This window comes from Myotis lucifugus, unplaced genomic scaffold (assembly GCF_000147115.1).
Source record: "Myotis lucifugus unplaced genomic scaffold, Myoluc2.0 scaffold_410, whole genome shotgun sequence".
NCBI classification, from domain to species: domain Eukaryota; kingdom Metazoa; phylum Chordata; class Mammalia; order Chiroptera; family Vespertilionidae; genus Myotis; species Myotis lucifugus.
The window spans coordinates 140,167-163,021 of NW_005871458.1; the positions used below are offsets into that span (position 1 = coordinate 140,167).

Genomic DNA, 22,855 nt, shown 5'->3' on the forward strand with positions numbered 1-22,855 from the left:
TCCGACGGTGTGTCAGTGGATTTCCCCAGGCCCTGTAGCATGTGCTCATGAGCTTGCCGGGTCTCCAGCCACCTGGAGTCAGGTGTTTGTTCACCAACTGGTTCAGGCCTCCCTATCTCCCCGCTTCTCCCAGTGCAGGACCTAATCTGTACAGAGGCCTTGGAAGGCATCCGGCTTTCATAAAATCCCAGTCAGGTCTTACCCCTGAAACAATTTTGTCATTCGGCATTTTGACAAAAACAAAACAAAACACAATTTGAGCAATTTGGCCATGGTTTCATTTCCATATCTCTCTCCATTCTAATCGCAATCTTTCCCAAATTGTGTTTCAACATTTTTATTACATGCTTTCCCGTTTGGAAGTCTGATTTTTAAGCTCACCCAGAGGACTCAAGTATACAAGTTGGCTCTTTGTTCATAATTAAAGTCAGTTAGGCTGGAAGCATTTCCAAGAGAGGCCAAAGTGCTTGCTGGCCACATTGGAAAATGAACTGTTTGACAGATTCTAACTCTCCAGGACTTGGGGCCAACAGAGCTGTGAGGGCTGAGCAGTGCTGGCGCCTGGGGGGGTGGGGGTGGCAGCCCCCAGTCCTTCCCCTCCTGGCTCAGATAGAGTTGACCATCATTCCAGACTTGGCTTGCGTCCCAGCTGCACCACCGCCTAGCTGGGAGATCTCAGCCAGGTTACTGAATTTCATCGAGTCCCCTTTTTCTCATCTGTCACATGATTTATCTTTAAGGCCGTGTTTCTCCACTTGACTCACTCATTTTTGGTCAAATTATATCTTTGTTTAAATATATTTTTGAAAATATATGTATATTATAACTCAAATGAAAACCCAGTATCAGTGCTGTAAGTAGAAGGTATATCTAAAAAAAAATAGCACAAGTATAGAATAACTAATATATAATGAAATCTCCTCTAACACCAGCCTGTGTACCACCAGTGATATGCTGACCCAGTTTTGGAAACATTGCTCTAAGGCAGTGATGGCGAACCTTTTGAGCTCGGCGTGTCAGCATTTTGAAAAACCCTAACTTAACTCTGGTGCCGTGTCACATATAGAAATTTTTTGATATTTGCAACCATAGTAAAACAAAGATTTATATTTTGATATTTATTTTATATATTTAAATGCCATTTAACAAAGAAAAATCAACCAAAAAAATGAGTTCGCGTGTCACCTCTGACACGCGTGTCATAGGTTCGCCATCACTGCCCTAGGGTGTGTGGTATAGGACCTCAAATGTCTTCAGTCGGGACCTCCCCAAGTCCTCCAATTATCAGAGGTCTGTCTTTTATTCAGTTGAAAAACAAACAGCCTGCATCTTTATTCCATGCGTTATAGCAACCCCCCCTTCCCTCTCCCCTGTACCTCTACCAGTATTTGTGTGGATTTCTAAAATGCTCATGTTTTCCCAGACTATGTGAGCTACCCACCTTTTTAATAGTGCCTAGCTCCTAACTAGCAATCTAGATTCCAACAAGGCCCAAATTACATCCCAAACCTCTCTTCTGAACTGCAGGTTCCTACATCTAGCTATAGATTTGACAATTCCATTTGGATGGATATCTCATAAACACCTCAATCTTAGTATATTGAAAATAGGACTCTCCATCTTTGCCCTAAACCCAGTTTTCCCCAATCTTCCATAAGGGGTGGGGTGGGGGTGGTATTCCTCAAGTCCACATGCTCCCATGGGCCTGTTCACTGCTGTATTCCCCACTAAGAACACATTGCCCAGCACAAGGTAGACGCTTGTATTGGTCAGCCGAAGAAGCTGATATACCACAGTAACAAATGACCCCAAGTCCTAGTGACTTAGAACAGCAAAGGTTTATTTCTCACTCACGTTTATGTCTCTCTCAGCTTAGCTGGGTCTGTTCCATGTCACCTTCATCCAGAATCAGAGCTGAAGCAGCTGCCCCTACCAGGCCATGGGAGTCTGATGGAAGAGGAAAAGAGCAATAATGTACCTACATGATGGCACTTAAGCTTATGCTGCTGCTCACACCTCACTGGTTAAGACTGTCAACAGGGCATGGAAGTATAGCTCTCCCATGGACTGCTGGAGAATAATAGCACGATATACCACGGGGCTTAATAAATACTTATTTAATGTTGACATATGAATACAGCTTCAACCATGGGTCTAGGACCTGGATTTCATATGCAATTAGAAAATGGGCTTTATACTCGGGTCCCAAGCACATGCTTGGGACATAGAGCTCATCTACTTGCCTAGAGTATTAACCCCTCACATGTGGACAAGGAGTCCTGGCTTCATATGTGGGCTGAGGTCTTGGCCCCGCATGTGAACTAGGGGTCCTGGCCTCACCACAAACCTGGGACAAACTTCTCAGCCTCAGGTCTAAAGGAAGGCACAGAGTAGGGCGTGGGTGCTCTGCTTTCTGTGTGTCCTCCTGGTTCCTGTCACCCACTTCCTGTTGGCAGTGTTCCCCTAGCTTCATCTGGTGCCTCATGGGATAGGCCCCTGGGTGAGCTATGGGCTCCTCTGATGTTGTGCCTTGAGCCATGGACCTTCCAGAAGCCATTGGGAAAGGCCAAGTGCCCACCTCCATTCTCAGATCTGACCTGGGCATCAGACATCATTTTAACCCCCCTCCAATCCTTGCTGAGGCTGGCTGGCACCATACCTCACTCCCCCTACGTGCCCAGAGAGGCCACAGGCCCGCCGGCGCTGTGGTAGGTCCACCTCCGGAGCCCCTTTAGTGTGCCTCTCTCCACACTGGCCTGGGCCCCTAGCACACAGCCCAACTCCCCGAGGTCTCAGGGGCAACACATGGGGCTGGAGACTCACCACATCCCGGGACCTAACTGCCCAAGGCTCTCTGAAAACATGCATGGCCCCCGAGGGGGTAAATAGGACTGGAAGAGCCTTCTGTGGCTTGGTCTTCTGACCAAGGCTGACACTGGGTCCCATCTAACAGGCCATCCTGGAAGGATCAGGTCCTGTCCAATCTTCCCTGAGCTGGGGTCTCCTGCAGGCGGAGACAGAGGTGGGAAAACCAGGAAGTCGGGACCACAGGACACACAGCCCTGACAACTCTCTAGGTAGCTGAGGTTGGTACATGGCCACTGAGGGCCTCAAAGGTTAGTGGGGGGTAGGTCTGGGTGACAGAAACAGGAGCGATTACTACCGATACACCTGCATGGGTGCAAATGACACACACACAAGCCAAGTGCCTTTCCACAGGGTCCTGGTTAAAAAGACACAGGAGCGCAGTTCAGCTGCCAAAAAGAACCAAGAGGCTCTTCACTCGTGGGCAGTGAGAGATCTCTAGGACATATTGTTACGTTTAAATCAAAAAAGCAGGGCACAGAACAACAAGAAAGGCATGGAGTAGACTATATATTCTATTGCTTGCATCTCCTGTTGGCAAAACATGTAACAGATACTGAGAGAACTCATAAAAGTGTCTACAGGGGGCGCAGAAGAGCAAGCTAGGCAGGGATGGAAGAGTTCGTTTTTTAGAAGTAAACGTCTTTAAAATCATTTTGCTCCATGTAGACAGAGGATGCACAGAGTCGCCAATTGTCACAGACCTGGAAACTTTTAAGCCAGGAGCACTCGTTGTCACCCCCAACCCCAGCTTTCCTCCCACAAAGAACACCCCCACCCCCAGTTTTCCAGCTAGAGTCACAATTGGGGCTGAGATCATAACGCCTTAGAGCAGCTCATTTGTGTGGCAAGTGCGTCCTGCCGTCCTGGCTGCAACCCTCACGGTGGCTGCCCTCCCAGAAGAGGAGAGGACAGTGAGCTTTGTCCTGCGGCAAATGGGGACACAGAGGCCCGGAAACTTGGGGTTGGCTCCAGGAGAGGCTCCGCCAGGGCCCCCGGCTGCTGCTTTGGTCTGCCTGCCAGAGCCCAGATTGCTATGGAGGGCCGGGGCCGGCCACTCTCCCATCAGTCCATGGGGACTGAGGGATCCGTGCACGGCCATCCTCTCCCGGTCACAGTCCTGTCCCCATCTTACCAACCACACTTCTGTGCCTGCTTCCTCTTCTCCATGCTCCCCTCTCTACTCTCTCCCTGTCTGCTTGGAGACAATGCAGGCTGTTGGTTCCAGAGACACGTCTGGGACTGCAGCCAAAAGTGTTTTGTCCAGAACTCAAAAGGGCTGTCTCCCAGGATGTGGACTTTCCTGCCGGGGAGCTCCAGCATCTAAAGGAGCCGGGGAAATGCCTTTGTGGTTCTTGGAAAGATTCCACCCCCTTTCCGCACCCCGCCAGCACTTGCATAATTAGAGGTCATAAAGGAGGCCAGGACTCTTATCTTCAAATACCATCCCCCCACCCTGATGGCCTCCTTAGACCCAGAACTTTTGCCCCCCCACTTTTTGATGTGCAGTGTGAATATAGAAAGCATCGCCCTGGCCCATGGAGTGAAGGGTCTTGGATTCGATTCCAGTCAAAAGCATGTACCTCAGTTGCAGACTCAATCCTCGGCCCCGGCCAGGGCACATGTGGGAGGCAACCAATTGATGTGTTTCTCTTACATCGATGTTTCTCTCTCTGTGTCTCTCCTCCTCTCTTCCACTCTCTCTAAAAAATCAATGAAAAAAAATATCCTCAGTGAGGATTAACAAAAAAAGAAAGAAAACATATATCCCTTAAGTGAACAGCTTGACAAATCTTACACAAAAATACCCACTAACCATCACCCAGGTCAAGCCAATTTCCCAGTTCCTCCCCAACTTGTGTTGGGTCCTTCCCCTATAACCAATCCATCTCCTAGATCTGTCAGGGTTCTGTGTCCCTTATCCAATCTGATTCTTTCTCCAGGCTAGGCTCTGCCCCTGATGGTCCCCATCCTGGCTCCTACTGCACTTGCCTCATGTGGAAGCCCCTCCCCCTGTGTCATCTTTGCTTTAGCTGGGCCTGCGCCCAGCACAGGAATTTCTCCTGCTGTTTTCATTCCTCCCCAAGTCATGACTGGTAACAATCCTTTCTGATCCATTTTGATCCTTTCTGCCTGCTTCAGAGATTAGGTTCCCTGGGGAGCCTATGAATGCTGCAATTTCCTAGTGAATCAGGCTCAGTGTCCAATTCAACTCCCTACTTTATTATACTTAACTAGAGGCCTGGTGCACGAAATTCGTGCATGGGGAAGGGGGGGTCCCCTCAGCCTGGCCTGCACCCTCTCGCAATCCAGGACCCCTCTGGGGATGTCCAACTACCAGTTTAGGCCCGATCCCTGCAGTCGGACATCCCTCTTGTGATCCGGGACCACTGACTCCTAATGGCTCACCTGCCTGCCTGCCTGATCACCCCTAACCACTCTGCCTGCCTGCCTGATCACCCCTAACCACTTGCCTGCTTGCCTCATCACCCCTAACCACTCTGCCTGCCTGCCTGATCGCCCCTAACTGCCTCTGCCTGCCTACTTGATGCCCCTAACTGCTCGCCTGCCTGCCTGATCTCCCCTAACCACTCTGCCTGCCTGATTGCCCCTAACTGCTCACCTGCCTGCCTGATCTCCTCTAACTGTCTCTGCCTTGGCCCATGCCAACACAGCTTCACCTGGAAGGACGTCTGGAATGATGCCTGCAAGGTCGTTCAACTGTCCGGTCTAATTAGCATATTATGCTTTTATTTATTATAGATAACTTCTGATTCCCTTTACTCCCTTCCTTTATTAATATCTAGCTACCTACAGTAACAAAAACACTTAAGTCTAAATACAATTGAATTTTTTTATGAAAAGGAAAATGACCAAGAGGCGGTAAACCAAAATGACCAAAAGGATGGCATGAAAAACGCTTTTAACTGAATTTAAAAGTTAATTTAATTTAAACTTTAAAAGTATCTGTCACAAGCCAGTAGCTAAAGTCAAGTTTAATTAATAAGTGCTAGACGCACCTTTATTCATGTCAGGCAACAGACACATGCTCAGTGAGCTAAGGATGCAGAAACCCTTCACTGAGACCCTTGGGATCAGCTCAATCTTGTGATCAGTTTTTCAAGGCAATATTATGTACTAGTATATACTCTATATTGGGTACAACCCCAGTGGGGGCGGGGCCAGCCCTACATAATCAAGCACATTAGTATCTCAGCAGCCAAATAAGCTTCCCCAATTCTGCATATAAAGAGTACAAAGAGCTGACATTAGTTCAGGTCAGGTTTTGTTACCCAATAAGTTTGCTACAAACCTGTGAAGAACTTTTAGATTTCAGGGCTTTTAGCACTTAGGAATTGCAGATATGTAGTACTGACGATCTATGCTGTCAATCAATATGGTCCATAAAATTCTAGACAATGCCAAAAGACAGAGAAATGAGGCAAAATCATTGAAAAGGGAAGAGACAACATTTTCATTATATTAATTGTCCCTTTCAAAACAATAATAGAGTTGTACTTTAAAAAATTCAGTATTTGTCCATATAACTGACTATAATATATGTGTGTAACCATGGGTATAAGTTTGTGCACGTATGTAAGAATGGGGGGCATCCTTTTTTTTTTCCTCCCAGATGGAGACCAAGGACAGTTACAGTCCTTTGCTAATAATTTAATCCAGTCTTTTCTGTACCGCTCATTTCTAAGGCTCTCATTGTGTTGCTAGGGGAGCAGCCTTTGAAGGAGGGGGGTGGGCGGTCTGTGGCTGCTTTCTCGCCCAGCTAAGCCTGAAAGGGAAGCAAAAAAAGAGCACAGACTAAATACCACCCTGGATAGCAGTGTGATTTACTGATTCCATGCAAGTGGGCGGCAGGGGTGGAGGGGCGGTGGAGGAATGGTGGTTATTCTTCGCTAATTAAGGGGCAGCCAGGAGACATTTTCTTCCTCAGTGTGGTGAGAACTGTTTGTCTTTAAGAGATTCGTGTTTGTGTTTAATTCAAGAGATACTTCTGTCCATGCAGATGGATTAAAATTTAAACATGAAAACATCAACAAAATCATTTCAATAAGCTAGAGTAATAATTCTAAAAACTTGGTGGAGAAAGTTTTGCTTCTCAGAAGTCAGAGAGAGGTAAAACATAACTGATTTAACTATGTGGAAAAAAATTCTTTTTAATTTATGCTTAAAAGCCCCACAAATATTAAAGGAGGAAGAAATCACTAGCTTAAAATTTGCACAACTGAAATGACCATCGGAAAGTGTTATGGGCTGGATTGTGTACCCCAAAAAAGGGGTTGAAGTTCTAATCCCTGTTACCACAGAATTTGACCTTATTTAGAAATAGGGTCTTGACAAAGGCAGTCAAATTAAAATAAGGTCATTAGAGTGGCCCCAACCCCATGTGCCCAGTGTCCACATCAAAAGAGAATTTGGAAGTAGAGACAGACACACACAAGGGGAAGAAGGTCATGTGAAGGTGCAGATGGAAGTGATGCATTTTTAGACATGGAATGCCAGTAATTGCTGGCGAACCCCGGAAGCTAGGAAGAGGCCAGGAAGGATGCCCCACAGGTTGCAGAGGTGGCATGCCTGCCCGCACCTTGCTTTCAGACTCACTGCCTCCAGAACCGAGACAATGGCGTTCTGTTGTTCTAAGCTGCTCTGTGTTACCCCAGGAAACTGATACAAATAGTTAATAGTATTTAAGCGTAAAAAGTTCTTACACATTAGTAATAAAAAGAATGAAAACCCAATAGAAAAATGATTACAATATACAAGTAAAGATGCCAAGAAATACATATACTATGATCTCATTTTGGAAAATAAGCAATGATAAGGAGATTGCATATATGCATATTATGTAAGCATATATATGTGTATATGTGTATATATGCATGTATATATATGTATATATATTAATATGTCTATGTCTAGGACAGTTTATTCTTATTTCAGCATGGGCAAAAACATAAAAGTACACCTGGAAACTTCTTATCATGAATTCTCAGAAGGCTGCTATAAGGGATGGGGGTAAGGAGCAGAGGATGCCCAGCAAAATCATTTTTAAAAAATAGAGAAAGGGCCGAAACCGGTTTGGCTCAGTGGATAGATATGCATGTATATATATGTATATATATTAATATGTCTATGTCTAGGACAGTTTATTCTTATTTCAGCATGGGCAAAAATATAGAAGTACACCTGGAAACTTCTTATCATGAATTCTCAGAAGGCTGCTATAAGGGATGGGGGTAAGGAGCAGAGGATGCCCAGCAAAATCATTTTTAAAAAATAGAGAAAGGGAAAATAATTATGTATAATATGCTTGCCATCACATATGTCTGAAAAATCAAGTTACATAACAGTGTGAATAGAGCAGGATTTCCATTTTAAATTTATTTTCCAGGGTTTTTCACAGATGCCAATAACAAATTTGGGAATGCAGTGGATTCTTTTTTCCATAAAGGGGAAAATAAAAGATGGAGGAAAATCTTCAAATACGACTTCCAACCCTCTTTTTTATTGAGTTGATTTATTAAGAGCTGGGTGGTTTTCCACCCAGTCTTCAATAAATATTTGAAGCCTTGCGAAGCTTAGGACAGTGGTCTCAAACACAGCAGCCCCTCCCTCCACACCGCCTTTCATCTTGAAGTTATCTAGGAGATTCAGCGGCCTCATTTAAATAACAAAGACATTCTTCACTCAGGATCCCCAGCGCTTTAGAAGCTCATCCCCTGGGACAAAGGCCAGACAAATTGTTTATTATCCCACAGCCAGAGCAAAGGAATGAAATCCTGATACAAACTGAAACGGGATGAACCGCAAAAGCATTATGGTAACTGACGGAAACCAGACACAAAAGGTCACGGTGTCGGTTTCCTTTTATGTGAAATAACCACAATAGGTGAGTCTGTAGAGACAGCACACATTGGTGGCTGCCAGGGGCTGGGGAAGGGAGAAGCCGGGAGAAACCACTCAGTGGGAACAGGGGCGAGCGGTTGAGCCAACCCTGAAGCCCCCTCTCAACCTCTCAAGAGAGATAATACATGTCCTTTCTGTTCACAGATACTTCCTTGGCTGTTGTCTTATTTGCTCCCAAGAGATACATGCCAAGGTGGCTGAGGCCAAACCAAGTTTATGGACGTTTCTTCAAGCTTGTTGCTCAGGGGAAGAGGGGAGAAACCCCCAGGGCAGGCATGCAGGGCTATGCTGGTCTGATCTAGTCCTCTCCCCTCATGGAGGCCCGGAGGCTACAGGGCCAAGGTGGAAGGCACAGGACCTAGCACTGGGATAGAGGTTGGCACCCCTCTGTGAGTCACAGTGAAAAAATGAGCGCTTTAGAAAGAGATTGCATGGGCCTGTGTTCTGGTTATTCACTTTGTCCTCCCTGTGCAGTCTGCCCTTCTCTGTCCTGTTTCCAGCTCCAGACGTCCAGACGCAGTTCCCATCATGCAGCTTCTCACCCTCTGGCTTCCATTTGGGTTGGGCCAAAGGGAGCAGGTGTCTGGAGAGTGGGGGTGGGGGGAGAGATCAGGGTGGTTAGTCTTCCCATTTCCTCTTCCCCTCCCTGTGGTTCTGATAGTGGTTGCTTCCTTTAGGGCCACTGTTCTTGCTAGGAAATTCGTGTGTGGCTTGTGAGGGACAAAAACAGGGCACTGTGATCAATCTAATCAAAATTATCCCGCAGAGTGATGCGATCACGAATTTCTAACTGGGCAGGTCATGGTGGGCAGTCTTGCCCCAGACATATAACTTCTTTAGCAAAAGATTACCTTTGCCTAAGACCTGTCCATTGTTTCTGTGTGTCTAGGTTAACACACCTTTGAAATAGCAAAAACACCCTCAAGAGAGCGCATAATCTTAGCTATCCTGTAATCCAATCATGGTCGCTTTCTCCGACCTTCATGTAATCTTTCTTATGTCCCTCCTTAATTCCAGTTGCATAAAAGAATCTGCAAAAATGTCATTCTCTGGCGCACTTGAGATCTTGCTTCCTGGCAATCATTGTCATTTGGGCTCAAATAAACTTTTATAAAAATTCTTGACAGGTTTGGGCATTTCTTATGTTGACAGGCTCCAGCCCTCGTGGGTCCAGCCCTGCCAGCTTCTGCAGGCCTAGCAGCTCCCAGGCTGGCTGCTGACCCTGCCCTGTTCTGGCAAATAACTGTGTCATTTCATTCTCTTCCATTCAGCTCTGTAAGCACGACACCTGTCTCCCGTGGAATCTGGGACAGATGTGCTGCCTCTGGAATTCCTTGGATGCAAAGGGAAAAATGAAGTATGCCGACTGCCAGCAGCTGTGCTGATTGTCGCTGAAGTTATCACAGGGCCCGGAGTAAATCACAGCTGCTGAAGGGTGATACTAAAATGTGTGTAATTGGGTCCTGTTCTATTTAAATATTGAGATAGAGTATGGATGATAGATAATGGACAGATGATAGGTGATGGGTAGATGAGAATATGTTTTATAAAAAAGAGATTTTGAAAGATTTATCTGAATATTGATAATGAGTATCTTTGATAATATCTTTTGGTGTTATCCGTTTTCTGTGGCTACATAACAAACTCCCAAACCTTAGTGGTTTCGTATTGCTCACAGAAAGCGCGATGTGGCTCACCCGGATGGTTCTTCTGGCCTCACCCAGGCTTCTTTGTGCACCTGTGGTCAGCAGTAGGTCCACAGAGGCTCTGCTTCTGGGGTTTGGCTGGTCATCAGCTGGGGCAACAGGGGAGAGGGTGACCAGGCCTCTCATTTTGAATGAGTGTTTCTCTCAGTCTCCCGTAGGCCAGTCAGGCTCGGCTACGCGCAATGCTCTCCAGTTTCCAAGGGGAACAGCAACACATCAGAACTTTCCAGGCGTCTGCTTGCCTCACATTTGCTGCTGTCGCATGGCCTGGTGCAGTCAGCATGAGAGGGGCTGAGCAATGACAGAGACCCCACAGGGGCTAACTAATTGGCGCCTTTATTGCAACTGTCTACCACAGAGCCAAAAGCAGCCTGTTGAGTGCAGAAAGCACGAGATGTGGAGGTTAGCACCTCACTCCTAGGTCAGCTCCAACCTCAGCAGACCTCAGGGGTACATCAGCAGAATGGGACTATACACAAGAACAGCAACAGCAACACACTGCTCAGGTCTAAGGCCCAACCCCCAAGGTGCTCATCAAGTGGATGTGCAGGGGCTGAGCTGTGGCTGACTCTGTAGACATGGCACATGCCCTCTGCTCACCACACCCCATCCTGACACAATTGCCAGGGCTCCATCATCACCACCAGCATCCTGAAAGGGACATTGTTGTGTTATGCTTATGATTTGCCACTCTTGGGGGAGTAGCCTGAGTAGACAGCAGAGACAGCTGAGATTAAAGATAGCAACACCCCAGGTGGGCAGGGACTGAGGTGGCACTGTGATGGGGAAACCTAGACCAGAGGAGAGGGAGTAGGGAGTGGGGTCCAGAGCACAGAAGGTCTGCATGTCTTCCAGGTCAGGCTGATTAATTTACGTTCTATCTCCCTCCTGATGGAGAACTTGCTGGTGGAAGGGACAGGTTTTACAAGGCATTTGGTCTGTCTCCATGGAGTTGCCTTCTCTGGCATGTTCCACTCTTATAGCCTCCTCATTTAGCCTCACCCCCGGTCCACACGAACAGGGCGGGGACAGAGAGAGGACTTGCTGGCCTGAGCCACCACGTGGTCAGTGAAGAAGCTAGACCTGAATTCACAGACTCTGGACCCATCACTCTGTGGCTCTCACTGCCTGGCACTGGGGTTTTGATGGAGAATATTCATGAAAAAAATGAAAGTCACGCCCTGTGGTGGGTGTGTGCCAAGTGCCTTTCATGGACACAGCCTCACCACAGTCCTCTGGGGTGGGTGTCATTGGCCTCACTTCAGAAGCACAGACTGAGGCCCAGGCTGGAGCTCCGCACTCCTTGTCCCAGAGCAGTTGGTGGCAGGCAGTATATGAACCCAAACCTGCCACATATCTGTGCTCTGTACCCCACACTGAGCTGATGTCCCCCAGACCTGAACCAACGGGGGTCTTTTCATGAAAGCCATATTTGAATCCACACTCAGCCTAACAGATCCGGAGAGTGTAGCAGTTCGTGGAAAACCGAAAGCTTCCCTTCGTTACTACCACCTCAGCAGAGGACGCACTGCAAGGTATAGTGGAGTTACTTAACGCATTTCCTGCATGCTGTATCCACATTCACGAGAATAACATATACAAGGTTCTTTTAAGACATGCATATTATTCTACAACTGTCTTTATGTTTTTCCCCTTAATCTATCACAAAACTATTTCCATAGCAGTACATACATGTCTGCCTCGATTTTTAATGGCTGCATGACATTTGTATTAATTATTTTCGGCTATATAACAAATTATCTATATTAGTCAGAGTTCTTCAGAGAAACAGAACCAATCGGATGTGTAAATATAGAGAGAGATTTATATCAAGGTGTTGGCTCAGGCAATTGTAGGGACTGACAAATCTGACATTTTCAGGGCCTGCTGGCAGGGCAGAGGCCCAGGGAAGAGCTGATTTGCAGAGTCTGAAGCAGAATTCCTTCCTCTCCTGAGTCTTGTGTCTGAAAGCCTTCAGCAGAATGGGCGAGGCCCACACGTATTATGGAGGGTCATCTGCTTTATTCAAAGTCTATCAACTTACATGTTAATCTCATCTAAAACTACCTATCTAGACTGGTATTTGGCCCCAAACTGGGTATCATAGTGTAGCCAAATTGACACGTAAATTAACATCATATCATCCAAAACTTTAGAGACTGAAAACTACAAAGATTTGTTATTTCTCATGGTGCTGAGGGCTGCCAGCCTGGGTGTGCCTTCCGCTGGTTTCATCAATGATCACGCATGTGGCAATAGTCATCAGATGGCTTATCTAAGGCCCGGGAGGCCCAAGAAGACCTTGCTCACATCCAGCAGTGCTGGTTGTCCACTAGGGCGAGGTGCCCTCCATGGGGACCCCCAACCACCCCCCTTAGCAGGCTGGACCAGTCTTTGCTATAACATGTAAGGCTCAGCGTGACGGCAGAAGCTGTGAGGGTCTGGCACAAGGCCACTCCCACATGTTGTGTGTGTCACAGGCCGGCCTTTAAGGGTGAAAAACAGGCCCCAGCTCGTGCTGTGCGGGGCTGTAGTCATATTGCAGTGGAGCATGGACACAGCTGGCGTGAGTCATCTGCTTACTTCTGCATCGTAAGCCAGCTCCCCCTCTGTGGACAGAATCCAGCTCATTTCCCATTTCTGCTCTTACAAAGAATGCCCCAGTGGGCATTTTGGACCACATGCCAGCATCCTTGAGCAAGTCCTTCTGTAGGGCAGATTCGTAGACATGCAATTGCTCAGAACAGGGCACGGGATGTCTAATTGCCTCTTTTCCTACACCCTCGACAACACTAGTCATTCACAGACTTTTGCATTTTTGCCACTCTGGTGAGTGATAAATGCCATATATGGTCATTTACATTTTCAGTTCCTTGATTGCTGGAAAGTCGAGTGTGGTTTTATGTGTTCATAGTACTTTCATAACTGGAAAAATCTACTAAGATACCTACATTTTTTTAAATACAAAAGTATCAAGAAATGGAGGCCTAGAGCACTCCTGCCCCGTTATCTTGCCCCAGCCTTTACACAGGGAAAGGGGCCCATGAGTGCATCTTTTCTTGGGGGCTAGGAAGGTTTTTATTTGTTCTGAATCTCAGCATCTGAAGCGATGTCAGAGCTGGAGGAATATAACGGCCTCCCAGCACAAGAGCTCCATTTTATGGAGGGAGAAACTGAGGCCCTGGGAGGAATGCCTCCTGGCTGAGGTCTCACAGTGCATGAGGGACCAGCACCCAGATCTATTGACTCTTGTGAATAAGAAAGACAGAAAGAGACCAAAGAAAAGAGGGCAGGCTGTGTGCTCTCTCCCCAGGTGAAAGGCTTGCCCAAGGTTGGCCTGGCTCTCCCCACCTCATCCAGAGGTCAGGGAAGTATGTGCCCTCTTCCTACATAATGTCCATGAGCATCTGCAAGGCCCCTGAAGAATCGCATAGAAATTTCAATGGTTGGTTCAGTAAATGACATATCCAGCGCCATCCCCTAAGGCAGTGATGGCGAACCTATGACACGCATGTCAGAGGTGACACGCGAACTCATTGTTTGGTTGATTTTTCTTTGTTAAATGGCATTTAAATATATAAAATAAATATCAAAAGTATAAATCTTTGTTTTACTATGGTTGCAAATATCAAAAAAATTTCTATATGAGACACGGCACCAGAGGTAAGTTAGGGTTTTACAAAATGCTGACACGCCGAGCTCAAAAGGTTCGCCATCACTGCCCCAGGGGGAGGAAGAGCTTGTCTCCAAGACAGATCAAACGTCTCCTCCTAGGGCCTCCTGGGGTCAGGGCTGCTTGACACCTCCTGTCTCCTGGTCTGCAAACCAGTGCTCAGAACCTGCGGTGTCCTCGCGGCCTGACCAGAGGGGGGCAGCGGAGTGCAGCAGAGGAACGCGGGATCGGGTTCTGCTGGAAACCTCTGGCAGGATGGCAGTGGCCCAGAGTCACGTTTCAAGACCAGGACAGAGCCAAACACAAGTTGGGCTGAAGTCCCACAGGAAACATCTTAATACGTTCCATACATTGGGAGCGTCTAGCCTCGCTAAATCAACACTGTTGAGTGTCCCTCTGTGCCTGGGTCAGATGGCTGGTTATGTCGCTCAGTGGTGAGGACCTGGTGTGAGCCATGCCTATTTTTACACACTGGTACTGAGGTACCACTGCGGAGACCAAGTACGGGGGTGAGAGCTGCCAGGTTTCTGTGCTGGCTACGGAGCTGTTAATGAGAGCGGAGCATTTACGGGGCACTTCAGCTCTTAGCAGGCATCGGCATCCTCCTCACTCCTCTTCTCCTGGGCTCCCAGGGCATGCATCGCCTGCACAGTGAGAACCAGTTTTGCTGTCTCTCTCCCTCTCCGTGCCAAGTGTGTGTAATTGATTGACCCAGTTCCACGTATAGATGATGCAAAGCCCTTGTGTGTGCCTTCCCTCCCTGGTGGCCCTTTCATCCCATTGCACAATGGAGAGTGGGGTTACATGAGCCCAGAGGCCAGCACACAATTCAGTACGTCCAGGACTTTCTGCTGCCTCTTGAGTAACTGGCCTTTGACAGGGCAGGCGAGGGGACCCATGGAGACTTTCCTGCCAAGATCAAGGCCCCCAAATGTCTGAGCTCTCCCTTCAGCCTCTATTGAACACGTGGCCACCTCCTCCTCCCTCACTCCTGCCTGGCCCAGTCTGGGCCACTCCACCCCAGAATCTCAGAGAGTGGCTCCAGGCACAGCCCAGGAGAAGGGGCCTGGGAAGACCATCCCTCTAGGGCAGGGCAGACTCTCCACCCCTTCACCCTCCCCGCCCCCCAAGCTGAACTCCCCCAAATATGGGTTCCTTAGGGGGTGGCACTGAAGTCAAAATTAGATGTGAAACATAAGAGTAAAGCAAAATAAATAAATAAATCAGCTAAAAGATAATCACATTTTAAAGTCAGAGATTAAATTCCATGCCGTCAGGATGAATTATAGACTATACAGGTCATTTTCTTTATTTCATTTTATTTTGCTTCTTTTAACTATTGCAAACTTTTATTATAGAATGCCAGAGATGAAAAAACACATGTGTAAAAAGTAGAAATTACTCAATTGTCTATTAACTATGCTCAGCCTCATGACTGAATAATCAAATTTCAGAAGCTTTTCCCCCCTTATTTATTTATCTATGTATTTATTGGTGTGCAGGTCGTTTTAAATGGAATTCATTGCTCGAATGAATCTCTCTCCACTTCCTATGTTCACATACCCAAAATCCCAGTCAGCTCAGGAACTCACCCTTTTTCTGGGTCTGTGCCCATCTCCGTGTATTGAGAAGGAGTTGGCTTGAGCCTGGACATTCATCCTGGCCCCTGCTCTAGGGTCAAGGACATTTAGAGACCAGATGCAGGTCCAGGTGACTGTGGGTGCACACCATCCACCCAGCATCTTTGGGAAGGGGGAGGGGAAAGAACGCACAGGCAGCTGTGGAGGCCAGGACTGCCACACTTCACGGGCAGTTACTCTCTCAAAGGGTGGCCTGTCACCCTGGGGTATTGAGATCCCAGACTCCACGTGTTGAGAGGAAAGGACAAACCCCCCCTGAAAAGTAGGATCCTAGGACGGGGTCTTCAGGGGCCACATCGCAGGGGGATTAGCAGGCCCATCCGGCAGCACCACCCTGGCCGTGGGAACAGCGCCTGTGCAGTTGCGTCTGGTGCACTTTGTTATCATTATCACGAGAACTAAAGAGCGGCAAGAGGACTAGAAGTGCAGGCACTGGTGCAGACGTGTATCTCTCCTAAACCAAGTGAAACGAGTGAGACGGCAATGGCTAGGGGGGCTGAGGAAGAATGCCTGGGGCCACTCACTTGGGCTCTGGACTCAACCAGCAGTTGGATGCCATTATGAAAACAAAGGACAACGCAAAAATGCAGCCAGAAATGCTGGAATGTGTCATCAAAGGCATGTCTGAAAACGGGAGGTGACCCAGGATCCCGTCCTGTTTGAGCGCTCTGGAAACGGACCCCCGCCACGCCCCACTCACACACAGACCAGACGTAGTAGTGAAGCCTGTGGGGCAGTTCGCAATCGCACAGTGTCTTCCTCAGAGGGCATGATGGATAAAAGTGGACAGTGGGGTCCCCTGAGGTCAGCATCTGCCATATTTCAAAGCCACGTGCCTTTATGAAGAGCCCAAGGTTTGTGCACCTCTTGATTCCAACTGACCTTTCTCCTGAGATGCTTGCATACCCTGCCTCCCTCCCACTTAAACACACATATGCCCAGAGCTCTGAATCAGGGGACTTAATCCAGTGCCTCCAGCTCTACCAGGGCTGTACCTGCCGTCCCTGCCTGGGCTGGGGGCAGCCCCCTGGAGGTGGCAGGTGGGACCTGCCACAAACATCCGGAGGGGGCGGGGGGTGAACACAAAAGCCTCCTGGGAAGGGCCCGGCCATGTCCCAACAGCAGGAGGGAGAAAGGCAGGAGCAGCAGCAAGGTGCAGTGCCCGGGTCAGTCAGAAGGCGTAGTTGGGCAAGGCGATAGCAGAGGCTCCCATTTTTAAGAAAAGACAGAAATCTAGATTTTTACAGAAAATGAGAAGTTTTAAAATCATAACAAGATCAAACAACGTGTGTCCGCAGGCTGGAAGCTTGCAGGGGGTGGGGACAGGGGCTGCGGTGTCCTGACTGACTGGTGTCCCTGTGGTGTGTGGCATGTCACTAACATTCACAATAATTCCTGGGTGGATGAATGAAGAAGTGGATGGAGGAGAGGTTTGGCAGGATACCCGGTTCCCACGGGGTGGGAGGTTTGTTTACCCCGTATCCCATGGGAGAACCCAGTGTCCGGTGGGAGCATGCCCATGGAGGTGTTGGAGCTGGCATGGACACGAGGGCTGGCTGGCAGCCAAAGCAGCAAGGAGCTGGGGTAGGGTCAGCCTTAGGGGCCCCTATTAACCCTCCAGTTGTCCAACAGCTCCCACTCCTTAAGCCAGCGGTTCTCAACCTGTGGGTCGCGATCCTTTGGGGGTCGAATGACCCTTTCACAGGGGTCGCCTAAGACCCTCGGAAAACACATATATAACTACATATTGTTTTTGTGATTAATCACTATGCTTTAATTATGTTCAATTCGTAACAATGAAATTGGGGTTCACCACAACATGAGGAACTGTATTAAAGGGTCGCGGCATTAGGAAGGTTGAGAACCACTGCAGGCTTAAGCCCTCATGCCTGGTTTAACACAAACACCAGGACCTGAGTTAGCACAAGCCATTGAGAAAGGAGCACCTTATACCCCCAGCATTGCCTTGTGCAGCTTTTCCCTGGAGGCCTCCATCCCAAGAGAAAGGCCAACAGGGCAGGGGCGGGGCCGGCCAGCCCAGGGGGCCACGGGGGGACTTCGGGTGCCCAGGACTTCATGGTTCTCTGCCTTCCGCCTGTCCACTGAGGAGAATGAAGCTGTTCACCCAAGTCTTCCCTCGAAGTGTATGTAGGGGGGTCTGTGCACATATGCGATGGACATCCATGCTCCTTTGAGGTGTGTGCAAGACTTGCTGTATGTATGCACACAGCACTGCAATGTGTGTGTGCAGGGAGGCGTGCACACGTGTGCAAGCATCTGGTGTGTCAATGTCTCTGTGCGTGCAGACCCTGGTTACGTGTATTTGTGAAGAGCACGGTATGGATGTGTGCGCGCCCTTGTAGGTGTCCCACCTGCAGTGGCTCCGTGCAGTGGGCGTGTACACAGGCTGTGTGGGTGCACCCTGCTCTGTGTGTGTGAGTGCCTATGCACATCCCGCCGTGTGTGCCTGTGCGCCTACCTGCTCTCCTGGTGGGTGCCTGTGCCCTGGCCGCTCCGCTGTCCTCCCAGGCCTGCCCTCTGACTCTCCAGCTGCAGGCGGCAGGCTGAGTGGCTCTGAGTGCCCGAGATGCCAGGTGCCAAGACCTAACCACGGGCTGAGGGCTCGGAGGGGAGCGCCCCGCCCCCGAGGAAGGTCAGGGCGGCCGCATTCTTGAGCGCACACGTGGGCTTGAATTCGTACATTCCATTCATAACTTTCCTGCCAGCGGGGGAAGGGAGGACAAAGCCAGAGAGTTAGTGACTGAAAGCGAAGAAGAAAGAGAGGCTGCTTGCAGCTGCGACTGTGAGCTTCCAGCCGCCAGATGCATGAGCACGTGAGCAGTTCACCAGGCAGCTGGTGGCTGTCTGCGTAGGACCGGGGTCCTCCCTCTCACAAGCGACCTTTACGGCTGTGGCTGGCAAAGGGCCGTGGGGCGGTGAAAGCCAGAGACAGCCAGGGTGTCTTTGGGCAACAGAAGCACCCCATAGGTCCCTTGTGTGGTAGGTTTTATCACTCCCATTTTACAGATGGTGAAGCTGAGGGTCAAAGAGATGAAGTAGCTTAATATACTCATTCTCCGTGCTGGTATCTCCTCCTCCCCATTACCCACATCCAGGCTCCCTCCAAAGCCTCCCTGGTGCCCCCGGCCCATGCTCTTGGCCTTGCATGTGCTGTCCCATTTGCTCTTGGGGGATCTGTCCTCCCCAGCTAAACTGCCTTCCCCGAGGACAGGGCCTGTGCCTTACCTGTGTTGGCCAGTAGGCAGGGGGAGTTGAGGGCGGGCAAGGCTGGGGTCTAGCTCAGGGCTGGGGAACCTTTTTTCTGCCAATAACATCATTCAAGAGCCATACAAAATTATCAACTTAAAAATTAGCCTGTTATATGTGGTCAAACATTTAATTAACTCACCCTTAATGCCTTGGCAGGGCCAGACCAAATGATTTCGCGGGACGTTCCCCACCCTTGGTCTAGCCAGTGGGAAATTCAGCCTTGTGGGACAGTGAAACATGACCCCACGTGAAGCAGCAGCGAGAGAACAGGAGAGGAGGAGCAGAGCCTGACTTGGCTCTGGGTTGGCAGGGAAGCAGGTGGGGTAGAGAAAGGGGTATGGTTAAAGGAGCCAGCCAGCATGGCTGGGCCAAGATGCTGCTGGGACAGCTGTGGCCGTGCCCAGAGCTGAGTAGGGACAACATGGAGAAGACAACTTAATTCCAGGTCTCACTGGCCCTGGCCAGGGCTGGGGCCAGCGAGCATGCAGGTTTGTGTGTGTCTCTGAGGAGCTGGGGGAACTGGGGAGTTGAGGAAGGGGCTGGCAGGGCAACTCTAGCTGAGGCAGCAGCAGGAAGAAAGGCCATGTGTGTGGAAGGGGCAAGCGCTGCGATGGGGGAAACTGGATGGGAGCTTGCAGAGGCCCGCCTTCAAAAGCCAGAGGAAAGAGTGAGTCTGCACTGCTACTACAGGACTTCACCCAGCCTGGGCCTGGATATCCGTCCAACCATCAGTTCACATCTGCTCCCTGGATTAGCCTGCATCATGCAGAGCAGGCACTTAGAGGCACAGTGATAGTGGAAGAAGGTGCTGGAACAAGCTGGGTCCCACAGTCCCTGCTCAGTCAACCAAGCATCAGGCCAAGACATCAGGTGAGGACCTCCCCTGGGCCAGCAAGTCTGGGAAGGTCATTGACGGTCATTTCAGCAGGTCCCTCTGTCTGGCCAGTCTTTCTGCTCCTGAACCCATTCACTTTCTGCAATACCTCAGGCAAGCCACTTCGTTCTGCTCAGCCTCCGTGGGCCCTGGTGGTGCTGGTGTCTCCGTCATGGGGTTGCTGGAGGTGCTGACAGGAGCCACTCAGCAAAGGGGGATTAGTTCCTGTCGTCCCCACCACCGTCTTCTCCATCCTCCACCCATTTCTATATCACAATTAGTTCATCTGGACCCGTTCTTCCAGGCCAGAAACCAAGTCACCTTGATTTGTGCTCACAAAGGCCTAGCTCTCAGCAGTTTAGAGTCATGGTTCTCAAAGTGTAATCCAGAGAGCCCCGAGGCCCAAGACCCTCCCAGGGGGTTTTCAAGGTGAAAATCACTTTCATGATAATGCTAAGATGTTTTTCCCCTGTCGTGTCCTCTCATGTGAGTACAGAGCATCTTCAGGAGCGACGTGTCATGGCATCGTAGCTCTGACAGCCCAGGAGATGTGGGCTGGGTATTCTTGTGCTTTAAAAGTCTCTCAGTTCTATACCCTGGCCGGGTGGCTTAGTCAGTTGGAGCATCGCCCAGTACACCAATAGGCTGTGGGTTTGATTCCTGGTCAGAGCACATACCTATATTGCAGGTTCAGTCCTTCATCGGGGCACATATGAGAGGCAACCAAATCAATGTTTCTCTCTCTCTTTCTCTCTCTCCCTTGCTCTCTTTCAAAACAATAAAAACATATCCTCGGGTGAGAATTTTTTATAAAAGCCTGTCAGCTCTAATCCTATGTAATAAAAGTGTAATATGCAAATCGATTGATTGGCCAAACAGCAGAACGACCATCTAGATGACCATCTGGGACCACGCTATGACACCCACTGGCGCCAGGCCAGCCAAGGTGGGTGTGATGCGATTGGCGAGGGACCCGGCCATCGCACCATGTTCGCCCCGCAGAGGGAGGCCCAGGCTACCGGCCGTGGGCTGTGGCAGGTGGGCCGGAAGCCCGGGTCCTGGGTGCCCGAGGGAAGCCAGTGCCAGCAGCCAGGGGAAGGAAGGCCTGCTCTTGCACGAATTTCGTGCTTTGGGCCTCTAGTTTCAAATAAAAGCTCATCAAAGTCCTCAATAACTTTTAATGAATTGATTAAGAATGTAAAGGGATCCTGAGGCCAAAATGTTTGAGACTCGCTGATTTAAACTGGGCTCAAACCCAGGCTCTGTCCTGAATGACTATGAACCTGGAGCAAATTACTTTAAACGTGTGAAACCCCAGTTCTTCTTCATCCCGGGAGGCAGATGGGAAATGCTGGGGACAAACACAGCCGTGCACCCAGGTGGTAAACCCGGGCGCCCCCTGTACTGCCACTGCCCGCTCCTCTGCAGGAGGCTGCCGCTCCCGGCCTGGCCTGCGCTCGGAGGACCCAGCGCCCTGCGGTGTTGGGAGGGACTCTTAGCAGCTATTCAGAGCCCAGCAAACAAGAACAAGTCAGGCCCCTACCCTGGAGCATTCATACAGCCTGGCACCTTCCCCAGGCCGGCGCCCAGCCAGCTCCCTGAGTACACATTTTCCTACATGTCCAAGGTGTGAGAAAAGTAACACATTTGTTGCTGATCTTGTTGGGAAAGGCCTGGTTTTAAGAAGTGTGTTTTGAATTTGTTGTGAAGTACATTCTGTAATTCCTGACCAAAATACCAGCTGACGTAAAAGAAGCTCCTTCATGGGAAAAATATTTTGCTTGGAGATGGACCCCTGGATGTTCCTGTGGGGAAAGTGGCTCTTCCTCACGCCGGAGCTGAGGGCCAACCAGCCCCCGCGACAGCCACGGAATCGGCCTGGGCTGCTGGGCCACTGCTTCAGAGGGGACCGGGGCCAAACATCCCAAGGAAGCCACAGGGTGAAAACGCTCTTCCAACTGAAAAGAAAACTCAGTGTAGTGGCAGTTACAAAATAAATATACAAAACCTTGTGGCTTGCCAAAGGCCCCAAAATAACTACAGCAAAATATATTGGAAAAAAGATCTCATTCACCATTCAATAAGAAGTTAGGAATAAACCAAGCAAGGAAACACACACACAGGACAGGAGGCTGCAACTCTGACCTGAGAAATACAAATTCTGAAGTCAATGGAGAGATCCGACATGTCCCTGCATAGAAAGACATAATAGTGTCAAAAATGTCCATTTTCCAGCAGGAAATATTGGAAAAGCAAAACAGGTGGGTGGGGGAATGAGATGATCAGATAGAAAAGGTAAAATCTTTTAAACATTGAATTCCTAATGCAAACACGGAATGGCAAAGAATAGAAAATCTAAATGTGAACCTGAAATTATACAAATATTTAATATGTGAAAAGATGACCTTTCAGATTAGTGGGGAAAGCGTGTTTTCCCATAAACAGTTTGGGCAAATGGCCAACCCCTTGAAATGAGACAAAGCCAGACTCCTATTTCTTATTCTAGATGGATGAAAGATTCAAACGAAAAACGAAACCGTAAAAGCCTATTTCAGTGAATACTTATGTAATCTTGGTGGTAAGGGAAAAGTTAATAAGCATGAAACCAAAGATTAAAACAATAAGGGAAAAGGGAAAAGGATTTGACCTGAAAAAACAAAACAAAACAAAACTTCACTGTGTCAATCAACACAAACAAATCTTCTCTTTAGATTTGCGCATAAAGAATTGCAAATAAATGTGTGCTTTCAAATGGTGCTAGGAAGAACAGTTCTTGATTATAGGTGATCCTTGGATGAGTCTTTTAAATTTTAATGATTTTCTATGTATTGTAAGGTCTGTTTGAAAAGAACTGGTTTTCCATTTATGGGAGAGCTATGATATTTCCTTTTAAATAAATACATTT

At 48.8% G+C, this 22,855-nt stretch overlaps 1 protein-coding gene across 1 annotated transcript in view; it reads right to left on the minus strand.

The window, feature by feature from the left end:
* ALDH1L1 (aldehyde dehydrogenase 1 family member L1) overlaps nt 1-18,368 on the minus strand; it is a 70,398-nt gene extending 52,030 nt beyond the window's left edge. The window contains exons 1-3 of the mRNA XM_023743744.1: nt 18,286-18,368; nt 10,485-10,582; nt 1,855-1,947 (exon numbers count right to left, since the gene is read on the minus strand). The gene's annotated coding sequence lies outside the window, so the exon portion shown is untranslated. The remainder of the gene's footprint in view (nt 1-1,854; nt 1,948-10,484; nt 10,583-18,285) is intronic.
* Nucleotides 18,369-22,855: the final 4,487 nt, after the last annotated feature.